The sequence below is a fragment of the Triticum urartu genome, chromosome 7A, assembly GCF_056163025.1.
Source record: "Triticum urartu cultivar PI428250 chromosome 7A, HENAU_Tu73, whole genome shotgun sequence".
NCBI classification, from domain to species: domain Eukaryota; kingdom Viridiplantae; phylum Streptophyta; class Magnoliopsida; order Poales; family Poaceae; genus Triticum; species Triticum urartu.
Genome location: NC_141879.1, coordinates 463,302,956 through 463,316,851, shown reverse-complemented (window position 1 = coordinate 463,316,851; position 13,896 = coordinate 463,302,956).

Sequence of the window (13,896 nt, the reverse complement as noted above, 5' to 3'; positions counted from 1 at the left end):
GAATCCAAACCGTTCGAGGTCTTCTGCGATGCCTCTCTTCAAGGTCTTGGTGCAGTGTTGATGCAAGAAAATAAAGTTGTGGCATATACTTCTCGCCAGTTGAAGCCCAATGAGAAGAACTACCCCACTCATGACCTCGAGTTGGCGGCAGTGGTGCATACTCTTTTGACTTGGAGACATCTCTTATTGGGAAGAAAAGTGGACATTTTCACTGACCACAAGATTCTCAAGTACATCTTCACTCAGCCTAATCTCAACCTCAGGCAGACTTGTTGGGTCGAAATGATTCAAGAGTATAAACCAAGCATCGAATATACTCCAGGAAAGGCCAATGTGATTGCTGACGCTTTGAGCAGGAAGGCTTACTGCAACAGCATAATTCTCAAGCCTTACCAACCCGAGCTTTGTGAAGCTTTCCGCAAACTCAATTTGCAAGTTGTTCCTCAAGGTTTCCTCGCCAACCTTCAAGTCTCTCCTACTTTGGAAGATCAGATTCACGAGGCTCAACTTCTTGATGCTATGGTGAAGAAGGTGAAGATTGGGATTGCCAAGAGACAACCCAAGTACAAGTGCTATCGCCTTGATGACAAGGATACTCTCTTCTTCGAGGATCGCATTGTTGTGCCTAAAGGTGACCTTCGTAAAGTCATTATGAACGAGGCTCACAATTCACTCCTCTCTATCCACCCCGGGAGTACGAAGATGTACCAGGACCTCAAGCAGGCTTATTGGTGGACTCGAATGAAGCGCGAGATTGCTTAGTTCGTGAATGAATGTGATGTCTGCAGAAGAGTGAAGGTAGAACACCAACGACTAGCTGGTCTCCTCCAACCTCTTGCCATTCCAGAATGGAAGTTTGACCACACTGAGATGGCCTTCATGACTGGGTTTCTAAAGTCCAAGCGTGGCAATGATGCTATATTCGTTGCCATCGACAAACTCACTAAAGTGGCTCATTTCCTGCCTATCAAAGAGTCTATCATAGCAGCTCAATTGGCAGAGCTTTATACCTCTCGGATTGTCTCTCTGCACAGCATTCCACAGTTGATCTCTTCAGACCATGGCAGCATCTTTACCTCCAAGTTTTGGGATTCTTTTCAGAAGGCCATGGGCACCAACATCCGTTTCAGCACAGCTTTTCATCCTCAAACTAGCGGTCAAGTCGAGCGTGTCAATCTGATTCTCGAAGATATGCTCAGGGCTTGCGTTATCTCCTTGGGTATGAAGTGGGAAGATTGTCTTCCATATGCCAAGTTCTCCTACAACAACAGTTTTCAAGCGAGTGCAAGGCCCCATTTGAAATTCTCTATGGCAGGAAGTGCCGCACTCCTCTTAACTGGTCAGAGACCGGTGAACGTCAACTTCTTGGAAATGACTTGATCACAGAGGCAGAGGAAATGTGCAAAGTCATTCGTGATAACCTCAAAGCAGCACAATCGTGCCAGAAGAGCTACTATGATAGTAAGCACCGTGATTTGGCTTTCGAGATCGGAGACCATGTTTACCTCCGCGTCTCTCCAATGCAAGGTACTCGTCGCTTCGGTATCAAAGGGAAGCTTGCCCCTAGATACGTGGGTCCTTTCAAGATCGTCAGCAAGAGAGGCGATCTCGCCTATCAACTCGAGCTTCCTCCCAACTTTGCAAACGTGCACGACGTGTTCCATGTCTCCCAGCTCCGCAAGTGCTTCAATACCCCTGACCGCACCGTCAACTTCGAAGACATTGATCTCCAAGAAGACATTTCTTATCATGAGCACCCAGTTGCTATTCTTGAAGAGACTGAACGCAAGACTCGCAATAAGTTAATCAAATTCCTCAAAGTCAAGTGGTCACACCATTCCAACCGTGAAGCCACCTGGGAACACGAGGATCACCTCCGTTCTGGGTACCCGGCATTTTTCCAGTCCTAGATCTCGGGACGAGATCCTTTCGTAGTGGTGGAGTGTTGTAACACCCCGGATGTAATTTACCTTATATGTATCCCAACTCTTGCCGTTTCCGGCACTAAGTTATTTTATTTTCCTCGGGTTCGGGTTTTTGTCTCCGTGTGTTGTTGCCTTTGTCATGCATCTCATATCATGTCATCATGTGCATTACATTTGCATACGTGTTCTCTCATGCATCCGAGCATTTTCCCCGTTGTCCGTTTTGCATTCCGGCGCTCCTATCTCCTCCGGTGCCCTTTTCTACCTCTTTTCATGTGTGGGGGTTAAATATTTCCGGATTGGACCGAGACTTATCATGCAGCCTTGGTTTACTACCGGTAGACCGCCTATCAAGTTTCGTGCCATTTGGACTTCGTTTGATACTCCAACGGTTAACCGAGGGACCGAGAAGGCCTCGTGGGTGTTGCAGCCCAACACCCTTCCAATTTAGCCCAAAACCCACCTAAACCCTCTCCATCACCTAGAGCGTTCGATCACAATCGCGTGGCCGAAAACCTCACTCCATTTGGAGCTTCCTAGCTCCCTCTATGCCTATATATAGATCCTCTCCCGAAAATTCGCGGATCATCCTATCCTAACCCTAGTCCTCTCCCTCTCGCCACGCCGGACACCACCGCGCCGCCGCCCCGCACCAGTGGCATCCCTCCACATGGCGCGCCGCCACCCGCGCCCGCTCCGGCCCGCTCGGCCCGGGGAGAGCCCACGAAGCCCGCGCGCGCCCGCCGCCATCCGCCTCCTCGCCGGCGCATCGCCCGCCGCCCCGCGCCGCCTCGCTCCGGCCGCCGCCCGCCTCGCCGTCGCAGCAACTCCGGCCGGCCGTCGCAACTTGCTCCTCGTCTACCTCGCCGCCGCGCCGCCCCGTCCACTCCGGCCCCGTCCTCCGCCGCCGCCTGGGTTCTCCTCGTCGCCGGCGAGTACCCCGGCCACCTGTCCCTCTGAACTCCGACGACGCCAGCCCGCTCCGGCGAACAGGGATCCGGCGAGCTCAAGGTCAACCTCAGGATCCGCGCCGCCGATCTGGATCTCAGATCCAAAAAAACCCTAGCGGTTGACTTCTTCCCCCTCTCCCAGATATTTTTTTGCAAACTTTGGCATGCTATAACTCTGCATCCGTAGCTCCAATTTATGTGTGTAGAATATCAAAATGTTCGTCTCAAAGAGTACATCATTTCATCTCATTGCATCATTTTCATTTGAGCTCATCTTGATGCCCGAAATGCTGTTGGAAGAGGGCTATGTGATAAAATTGTCAGATCTGTTTCATCAAATAGATATTTGTCATTTTTGCCATGATTAATGTGTGCATGATATGCTCATGAGCTCTACATGAGCTTTGTTATATGCCATGCCATCTTTACAGAGGTGCTTACCATGTATTTTTGTGATATGTGTGGTGACTAGCACAAGCTTGTAAAGTAGTGCAATCGGTAATGCTGATTTCAGGGACTTAGAATTTCACTAAGTCCTTGTCCTGTTTGTCATTATGCCATATGTTCATGTTGTTTCCTAGTGATCCGTGCCTCTTTTGAGGATGATCAGTAAGGATGATTTGTTAACATTGTGGTGCTCTATCCATCCATGCCTTTGTTTGCATTTATGGAGCACACTAGCTTGAGTCAATCGAGCTCTACTTTTGCTATTTCGTGATTCCTGGCAGATTGTTGACTTGTTAGCGATTTTGCCGAGGATGTTGTTATTGATCCGTGCATGCTATGTTGTTGTTCTTGCCATGTCTAGCTTCCATGACATGTATTCTTGATGGGTGTATGCTTAGTTTCTCATGCCATGCTCTATAGTGAGTGCATCGAGCTCGTAAACATGCCTACTCGCTAACTGTTTTGCATGCTCCAGTTTTTCTCTAAGTCTGAGATTTGATTATGTTTTTGCCAACTTCACATGATTGCAATTGTATTTTATGATCCCTTTTGGCTTAATGTCACTAAGGGACTTTTGTTAAGTGCTTTGAGTAGCTTCATGCCATGCCTTTCTTTGCCATGTTAAGTTCCTGTAGCATGTAGTTTTCATGCTCTAAAGTGTGCTACCTGATGTTAAATTCCAGACTTGTGTTAATTTCACCAAGTCTGAAACCTGTTTTCATTTGCATTTTTGCCATGCTTGTTTGAACCTGTTAATGGATGAATTGGCCGTAGCTCAGTGTTCATCTTTTGTCAAGCATCATGAGTGGATCCATGCCATGTATTTTTTTTATCATGTTTGAGTGTTGTAGCATAATTATCTTGATACTTTTAGATGGCTACTTGCTGATTATCGCACACCGGTGCCATATTTGTTTTGCTTGCCATTTCCAAACCGTGCATCCGATTCCGGTGATCTTTATATCGATTTCAACCGAAATCACCACACCTTTCCAGTGGCACTCTTGGATTTCCAAGTTGAGGCCAGGTTCAATCATTCCTTGTCAAATCTTGCATATGCATCACATATCGCATCCCGCATAGCATACCATGTTTTGCATCATGTTGTTCGAGCATTGCACGTGGTTGATTGTGTTCCTTTTGCTTGTTTGTATTGTTTGGGTAGAGCCGGGAGACGAGTTCGCTAACGAGGAGCCCGTTGAGTTTGCTTATGAGGATCAAGTCAACTCTGACAACTTTGCAGGCAAGATGATCATACCCTCGAAATCACTTCTATCTTTGCTTGCTAGATGCTCGCTCTTTTGCTATGCCTATGCTACGATACCTACCACTTGCTTATCATGCCTCCCAAATTGCCATGTCAAACATCTAACCCACCATGTCCTAGCAAACCGTTGATTGGCTATGTTACCGCTTTGCTCAGCCCCTCTTATAGCGTTGCTAGTTGCAGGTGAAGATTGGAGATCGTTCCTTGTTGGAACATTGTTTATTGTTGGGATATCACCTTATTATCTTGCTATCTTAATGCACCTATATACTTGGTAAAGGGTGGAAGGCTCGGCCTTTTGCCTAGTGTTTTGTTCCACTCTTGCCGCCCTAGTTTCCGTCATATCGGTGTTATGTTCCCGGATTTTGCGTTCCTTACGCGGTTGGGTGATAATGGGAACCCCTTGACAGTTCGCCTTGAATAAAACTCCTCCAGCAATGCCCAACCTTGGTTTTACCATTTTCCACCTAGCCTCTTTTTCCCTTGGGTTTCCGGAGCCCAAGGGTCATCTTTATTTAAACCACCCCGGGCCAGTGCTCCTCTGAGTGTTGGTCCAAACTAGAGCCCCTTGCAGCGCCACCTCGGGGAAACTCGAGGGCTGATTTTAGTTGTACGGATTGCTTATCCGAGTGTGCCCTGAGAACGAGATATGTGCAGCTCCTATCGGGATTTGTCGGCACATTCGGGCGGTGTTGCTGGACTTGTTTTACCATTGTCGAGGATGTCTTGTAAAACCGGGATGCCGAGTCTGATCGGAATGTCTCGGGAGAAGGAATATCCTCTGTTGACCGTGAGAGCTTGTGATGGGCTAAGTTGGGACTCCCCTGCAGGGATTTGAACTTTCGAAAGCCGTGCCCGCGGTTATGGGCAGATGGGAATTTGTTAATGTCCGGTTGTAGATAACATGAAACTTAACTTAATTAAAATGAATCAACCGTGTGTGTAACCGTGATGGTCTCTTCTCGGCGGAGTCTGGGAAGTGAACACGGTGTTGGAGTAATGTTTGACGTAGGTTGTTATAGGATCACTTCTTGATCATAGTTCTTCGTTCGTGCTTTGCCTTCTCTTCTCGCTCTCTTTTGCGAACAGGTTAGCCACCATATATGCTAGTCGCTTGCTGCAGCTCCACATATTACCTTGCCTTACCTATAAGCTTAAATAGTCTTGATCGCGAGGGTGCGAGATTGCTGAGTCCCCGTGACTCACAGATTACTTCCAAACCAGATGCAGGGACCGATGATACCGTTCCAGATGATGCGCTTGAGCTCAAGTGGGAGTTCGATGAAGACTCTCGTCGTTACTATGTGTCTTTCCTAGATGATCAGTAGTGCTGCCCAGTTGGGGCGATTGGGGACCATGTCGCTTGTTGGGGTTGATCTTTTATTTTGGTACCGTAGTCGGACCATGAGTGTATTGGATGATTGTAATGTTAATCATGTATTTGTGTGACGTGGCGAGTGTAAGACAATTATGTTTCCTTTCCCCTTTTATATATTTACATGGGTTGTTGTGAAGATTACCTTACTTGCGACATTTCTTTCAATGCGGTTATGCCTCTAAGTCGTGCTTCGACACATAGGAGATATAGCCGCATCGAGAGCGTTACAAAGAGGCCAAAGAAGTCCAAATAAAAAAAGAGAAAAAAAGTGGCCATAAAAAAGAGAAAAGGCCCAAATAAAAAATAAAAAAATAAAAAATGAGAGAAAAAGAGAGAACGGGCAATTCTACTATCCTTTTACCACACTTGTGCTTCAAAGTAGCACCATGATCTTCATGATAGAGAGTCTCCTATGTTGTCACTTTCATATGATGCAACCGGAAGGTTTTGTCGATCCAAAGGGAGCTAACAAAGTGTGCAAGCTCCAGCGATCCATTTATGGACTGGTGCAAGCCTCTCGGAGTTGGAATAAATGTTTTGATAGTGTGATCAAAGCATTTGGTTTTATACAGACTTTCGGAGAAGTCTGTATTTACAAGAAAGTGAGTGGGAGCTCTATAGCATTTCTGATATTATATGTGGATGACATATTGCTAATTGGAAATGATATAGAATTTCTGGATAGCATAAAGGGATACTTGAATAAAAGTTTTTCAATGAAAGACCTCGGTGAAGCTGCTTACATATTAGGCATTAAGATCTATAGAGATAGATCAAGACGCTTAATTGGACTTCCACAAAGCACATACCTTGACAAAATTTTGAAGAAGTTCAAAATGGATCAAGCAAAGAAAGGGTTCTTGCCTGTGTTACAAGGTGTGAAATTGAGTAAGACTCAATGCCCGACCACTGCAGAAGGTAGAGAGAATATGAAAGATGTTCCCTATGCATCAGCCATAGGATCTATCATGTATGCAATGCTGTGTACCAGACCTGATGTGTGCCTTGCTATAAGTTTAGCAGGGAGGTACCAAAGTAATATAGGAATGGATCACTGGACAGCGGTCAAGAACATCCTGAAATACCTGAAAAGGACTAAGGATATGTTTCTCTTATATGGAGGTGACAAAGAGCTCACCGTAAAAGGTTACGTTGATGCAAGATTTGACACTGATACGGACGATTCTAAATCGCAAACCGGATACGTGTTTACATTAAACGGTGGAGCTGTCAGTTGGTGCAGTTCTAAACAAAGCGTCGTAGCGGGATCTACATGTGAAGCGGAGTACATAGCTGCTTCGGAAGCAGCGAACGAAGGAGTCTGGATGAAGGAGTTCATATCCGATCTAGGTGTCATACCTAATGCATCGGGTCCAATGAAAATCTTTTGTGACAATACTGGTGCAATTGCCTTGGCAAAGGAATCCAGATTTCACAAAAGGACCAAACACATCAAGAGACGCTTCAACTCCATCCGGGATCTAGTCCAGGTGGGAGACATAGAGATTTGCAAGATACATACAGATCTGAATGTTGTAGACCCGTTGACTAAGCCTCTTCCACGAGCAAAACATGATCAGCACCAAAGCTCCATGGGTGTTAGAATCATTACAGTGTAATCTAGATTATTGACTCTAGTGCAAGTGGGAGACTGAAGGAAATATGCCCTAGAGGCAATAATAAAGTTATTATTTATTTCCTTATAATCATGATAAATGTTTATTATTCATGCTAGAATTGTATTAACCGGAAACATAATACATGTGTGAATACATAGACAAACAAAGTGTCACTAGTATGCCTCTACTTGACTAGCTCGTTAATCAAAGATGGTTATGTTTCCTAACCATGAACAGTGAGTTGTTATTTGATTAACGAGGTCACATCATTAGTTGAATGATCTGATTGACATGACCCATTCCATTAGCTTAGCACCCGATCGTTTAGTATGTTGCTATTGCTTTCTTCATGACTTATACATGTTCCTATGACTATGAGATTATGCAACTCCCGTTTGCCGGAGGAACACTTTGGGTGCTACCAAACATCACAACGTAACTGGGTGATTATAAAGGAGCATTACAGGTGTCTCCGAAGGTAGATGTTGGGTTGGCGTATATCGAGATTAGGATTTGTCACTCCGATTGTCGGAGAGGTATCTCTGGGCCCTCTCGGTAATACACATCACATAAGCCTTGCAAGCATTACAACTAATATGTTAGTTGTGAGATGATGTATTACGGAACGAGTAAAGAGACTTGCCGATAACGAGATTGAACTAGGTATTGGATACCGACGATCGAATCTCGGGCAAGTAACATACCGATGACAAAGGGAACAACGTATGTTGTTATGCGGTCTGACCGATAAAAGATCTTTGTAGAATATGTAGGAGCCAATATGGGCATCCAGGTCCCGCTATTGGTTATTGACCGGAGACGTGTCTCGGTCATGTCTACATTGTTCTCGAACCCGTAGGGTCCGCACGCTTAAGGTTACGATGACAGTTACATTATGAGTTTATGCATTTTGATGTACCGAAGGTTGTTCGGAGTCCCAGATGTGATCATGGACATGACGAGGAGTCTCGAAATGGTTGAGACGTAAAGATTGATATATTGGAAGCCTATGTTTGGATATCGGATGTGTTCCGGGTGAAATCGGGATTTTACCGGAATACCGGGAGGGTTACCGGAACCCCCCGGGAGCTATATGGGCCATAGTGGGCCTTGGTGGAAAAGAGAAGGGGCTGCCCTAGATGGGCTGTGCGCCTCCCCCTTCCCCTAGTCCTATTAGGACTAGGAGAGGTGGCCGGCCCCCTCCTCCTCTTTTCCCCCTCCGCGAATCCTATTCCGACTAGGATTGGGGGGGAATCCTACTCCTAGAGGGAGTAGGACTCTCCTGCGCCTCCCTCCTTGGCCGGCCAGCCTCCCCCCGTCTACTCCTTTATATACGGAGGCAGGGAGCACCTCTAGACACACAAGTTGATCCACGTGATCTATTCAAGCAAAGTTGAAAGATGATGGTAGCAATTACACGGACTGGGTCCGTAACTTGAGGATTATCCTCATTGCTGCACAGAAGAATTATGTCCTGGAAGCACCGCTGGGTGCCAGGCCTGCTGCTGGAGCAACGCCAGATGTTATGAACGTCTGGCAGAGCAAAGCTGATGACTACTCGATAGTTCAGTGTGCCATGCTTTACGGCTTAGAATCGGGACTTCAACGACGTTTTGAACGTCATGGAGCATATGAGATGTTCCAGGAGTTGAAGTTAATATTTCAAGCAAATGCCCGGATTGGGAGATATGAAGTCTCCAATAAATTCTATAGCTGCAAGATGGAGGAGAATAGTTCTGTCAGTGAGCATATACTCAAAATGTCTGGGTATAATAATCACTTGATTCAATTGGGAGTTAATCTTCCAGATGATTGCGTCATTGACAGAATTCTCCAATCACTGCCACCAAGCTACAAGAGCTTCGTGATGAACTATAATATGCAAGGGATGAACAAGACTATTCCCGAGCTCTTCGCGATGCTGAAAGCTGCGGAGGTAGAAATCAAGAAAGAGCATCAAGTGTTGATGGTCAACAAGACCACTAGTTTCAAGAAAAAGGGCAAAGGAAAGAAGAAGGGGAACTTCAAGAAGAACAGCAAGCCAGTTGCTGCTCAAGAGAAGAAACCCAAGTCTGGACCTAAGCCTGAAACTGAGTGCTTCTACTGCAAGCAGACTGGTCACTGGAAGCGGAACTGCCCCAAGTATTTGGCGGATAAGAAGGATGGCAAAGTGAACAAAGGTATATATGATATACATGTTATTGATGTGTACCTTACTAATGCTCGCAGTAGCACCTGGGTATTTGATACTGGTTCTGTTGCTAATATTTGCAACTCGAAACAGGGGCTACGGATTAAGCAAAGATTGGCTAAGGACGAGGTGACGATGCGCGTGGGAAACGGTTCCAAAGTCGATGTGATCGCGGTCGGCATGCTACCTCTACATCTACCTTCGGGATTAATATTAGACCTAAATAATTGTTATTTGGTGCCAGCGTTGAGCATGAACATTATATCTGGATCTTGTTTAATGCGAGACGGTTATTCATTTAAATCAGAGAATAATGGTTGTTCTATTTATATGAGTAATATCTTTTATGGTCATGCACCCTTGAAGAGTGGTCTATTTTTATTGAATCTCGATAGTAGTAATACACATATTCATAATGTTGAAGCCAAAAGATGCAGAGTTGATAATGAAAGTGCAACTTATTTGTGGCACTGTCGTTTAGGTCATATCGGTATAAAGCGCATGAAGAAACTCCATACTGATGGACTTTTGGAACCACTTGATTATGAATCACTTGGTACTTGCGAACCGTGCCTCATGGGTAAGATGACTAAAACACCGTTCTCCGGTACTATGGAGAGAGCAACAGATTTGTTGGAAATCATACATACTGATGTATGTGGTCCGATGAATATTGAGGCTCGTGACGGATATCGTTATTTTCTCACCTTCACAGATGATTTAAGCAGATATGGGTATATCTACTTAATGAAACATAAGTCTGAAACATTTGAAAAGTTCAAAGAATTTCAGAGTGAAGTTGAAAATCATCGTAACAAGAAAATAAAGTTTCTGCGATCTGATCGTGGAGGAGAATATTTGAGTTACGAGTTTGGTGTACATTTGAAAAACTGTGGAATAGTTTCGCAACTCACGCCACCCGGAACACCACAACGTAATGGTGTGTCCGAACGTCATAATCGTACTTTACTAGATATGGTGCGATCTATGATGTCTCTTACTGATTTACCGCTATCATTTTGGGGTTATGCTCTAGAGACGGCCGCATTCACATTAAATAGGGCACCATCAAAATCCGTTGAGACGACGCCTTATGAACTGTGGTTTGGCAAGAAACCAAAGTTGTCGTTTCTTAAAGTTTGGGGCTGCGATGCTTATGTGAAAAAGCTTCAACCTGATAAGCTCGAACCCAGATCGGAGAAATGTGTCTTCATAGGATATCCAAAGGAAACTATTGGATACACCTTCTATCACAGATCCGAAGGCAAGACTTTTGTTGCTAAATTCGGAAACTTTCTTGAGAAGGAGTTTCTCTCGAAAGAAGTGAGTGGGAGGAAAGTAGAACTTGACGAGGTAACTGTACCTACTCCCTTGTTGGAAAGTAGTACATCACAGAAAATTGTTTCTGCGACACCTACACCAATAAGTGAGGAAGTTAATGATAATGATCATGAAACTTCAGAACAAGATACTACTGAACCTCGTAGATCAACCAGAGTAAGATCCGCACCAGAGAGGTACGGTAATCCAGTTCTGGAAGTCATGCTACTAGATCATGATGAACCTACGAACCATGAAGAAGCGATGGTGAGCCAAGATTCCGCAAAGTGGCTTGAAGCCATGAAATCTGAGATGGGATCCATGTATGAGAACAAAGTATGGACTTTGGTTGACTTGCCCGATGATCGGCAAGCAATTGAGAATAAATGGATCTTCAAGAAGAAGACTGACGCTGATGGTAATGTTACTGTCTACAAAGCTCGACTTGTCGCGAAAGGTTTTCGACAAGTTCAAGGGATTGACTACGATGAGACCTTCTCACCCGTAGCGATGCTTAAGTCCGTCCGAATCATGTTAGCGATTGCCGCATTTTATGATTATGAAATTTGGCAGATGGATGTCAAAACTGCATTCCTGAATGGATTTCTGGAAGAAGAGTTGTATATGATGCAACCGGAAGGTTTTGTCGATCCAAAGGGAGCTAACAAAGTGTGCAAGCTCCAGCGATCCATTTATGGACTGGTGCAAGCCTCTCGGAGTTGGAATAAACGTTTTGATAGTGTGATCAAAGTATTTGGTTTTATACAGACTTTCGGAGAAGTCTGTATTTACAAGAAAGTGAGTGGGAGCTCTATAGCATTTCTGATATTATATGTGGATGACATATTGCTAATTGGAAATGATATAGAATTTCTGGATAGCATAAAGGGATACTTGAATAAAAGTTTTTCAATGAAAGACCTCGGTGAAGCTGCTTACATATTAGGCATTAAGATCTATAGAGATAGATCAAGACGCTTAATTGGACTTTCACAAAGCACATACCTTGACAAAATTTTGAAGAAGTTCAAAATGGATCAAGCAAAGAAAGGGTTCTTGCCTGTGTTACAAGGTGTGAAATTGAGTAAGACTCAATGCCCGACCACTGCAGAAGGTAGAGAGAATATGAAAGATGTTCCCTATGCATCAGCCATAGGATCTATCATGTATGCAATGCTGTGTACCAGACCTGATGTGTGCCTTGCTATAAGTTTAGCAGGGAGGTACCAAAGTAATCCAGGAATGGATCACTGGACAGCGGTCAAGAACATCCTGAAATACCTGAAAAGGACTAAGGATATGTTTCTCTTATATGGAGGTGACAAAGAGCTCACCGTAAAAGGTTACGTTGATGCAAGCTTTGACACTGATCCGGACGATTCTAAATCGCAAACCGGATACGTGTTTACATTAAACGGTGGAGCTGTCAGTTGGTGCAGTTCTAAACAAAGCGTCGTAGCGGGATCTACATGTGAAGCGGAGTACATAGCTGCTTCGGAAGCAGCGAACGAAGGAGTCTGGATGAAGGAGTTCATATCCGATCTAGGTGTCATACCTAATGCATCGGGTCCAATGAAAATCTTTTGTGACAATACTGGTGCAATTGCCTTGGCAAAGGAATCCAGATTTCACAAAAGGACCAAACACATCAAGAGACGCTTCAACTCCATCCGGGATCTAGTCCAGGTGGGAGACATAGAGATTTGCAAGATACATACAGATCTGAATGTTGCAGACCCGTTGACTAAGCCTCTTCCACGAGCAAAACATGATCAGCACCAAAGCTCCATGGGTGTTAGAATCATTACAGTGTAATCTAGATTATTGACTCTAGTGCAAGTGGGAGACTGAAGGAAATATGCCCTAGAGGCAATAATAAAGTTATTATTTATTTCCTTATAATCATGATAAATGTTTATTATTCATGCTAGAATTGTATTAACCGGAAACATAATACATGTGTGAATACATAGACAAACAAAGTGTCACTAGTATGCCTCTACTTGACTAGCTCGTTAATCAAAGATGGTTATGTTTCCTAACCATGAACAGTGAGTTGTTATTTGATTAACGAGGTCACATCATTAGTTGAATGATCTGATTGACATGACCCATTCCATTAGCTTAGCACCCGATCGTTTAGTATGTTGCTATTGCTTTCTTCATGACTTATACATGTTCCTATGACTATGAGATTATGCAACTCCCGTTTGCCAGAGGAACACTTTGGGTGCTACCAAACGTCACAACGTAACTGGGTGATTATAAAGGAGCATTACAGGTGTCTCCGAAGGTAGATGTTGGGTTGGTGTATATCGAGATTAGGATTTGTCACTCCGATTGTCGGAGAGGTATCTCTGGGCCCTCTCGGTAATACACATCACATAAGCCTTGCAAGCATTACAACTAATATGTTAGTTGTGAGATGATGTATTACGGAACGAGTAAAGAGACTTGCCGATAATGAGATTAAACTAGGTATTGGATACCGACGATCGAATCTCGGGCAAGTAACATACCGATGACAAAGGGAACAACGTATGTTGTTATGCGGTCTGACCGATAAAAGATCTTCGTAGAATATGTAGGAGCCAATATGGGCATCCAGGTCCCGCTATTGGTTATTTACCGGAGACGTGTCTCGGTCATGTCTACATTGTTCTCGAACCCGTAGGGTCCGCACGCTTAAGGTTACGATGACAGTTACATTATGAGTTTATGCATTTTGATGTACCGAAGGTTGTTCGGAGTCCCGGATGTGATCATGGACATGACGAGGAGTCTCGAAATGGTCGAGAC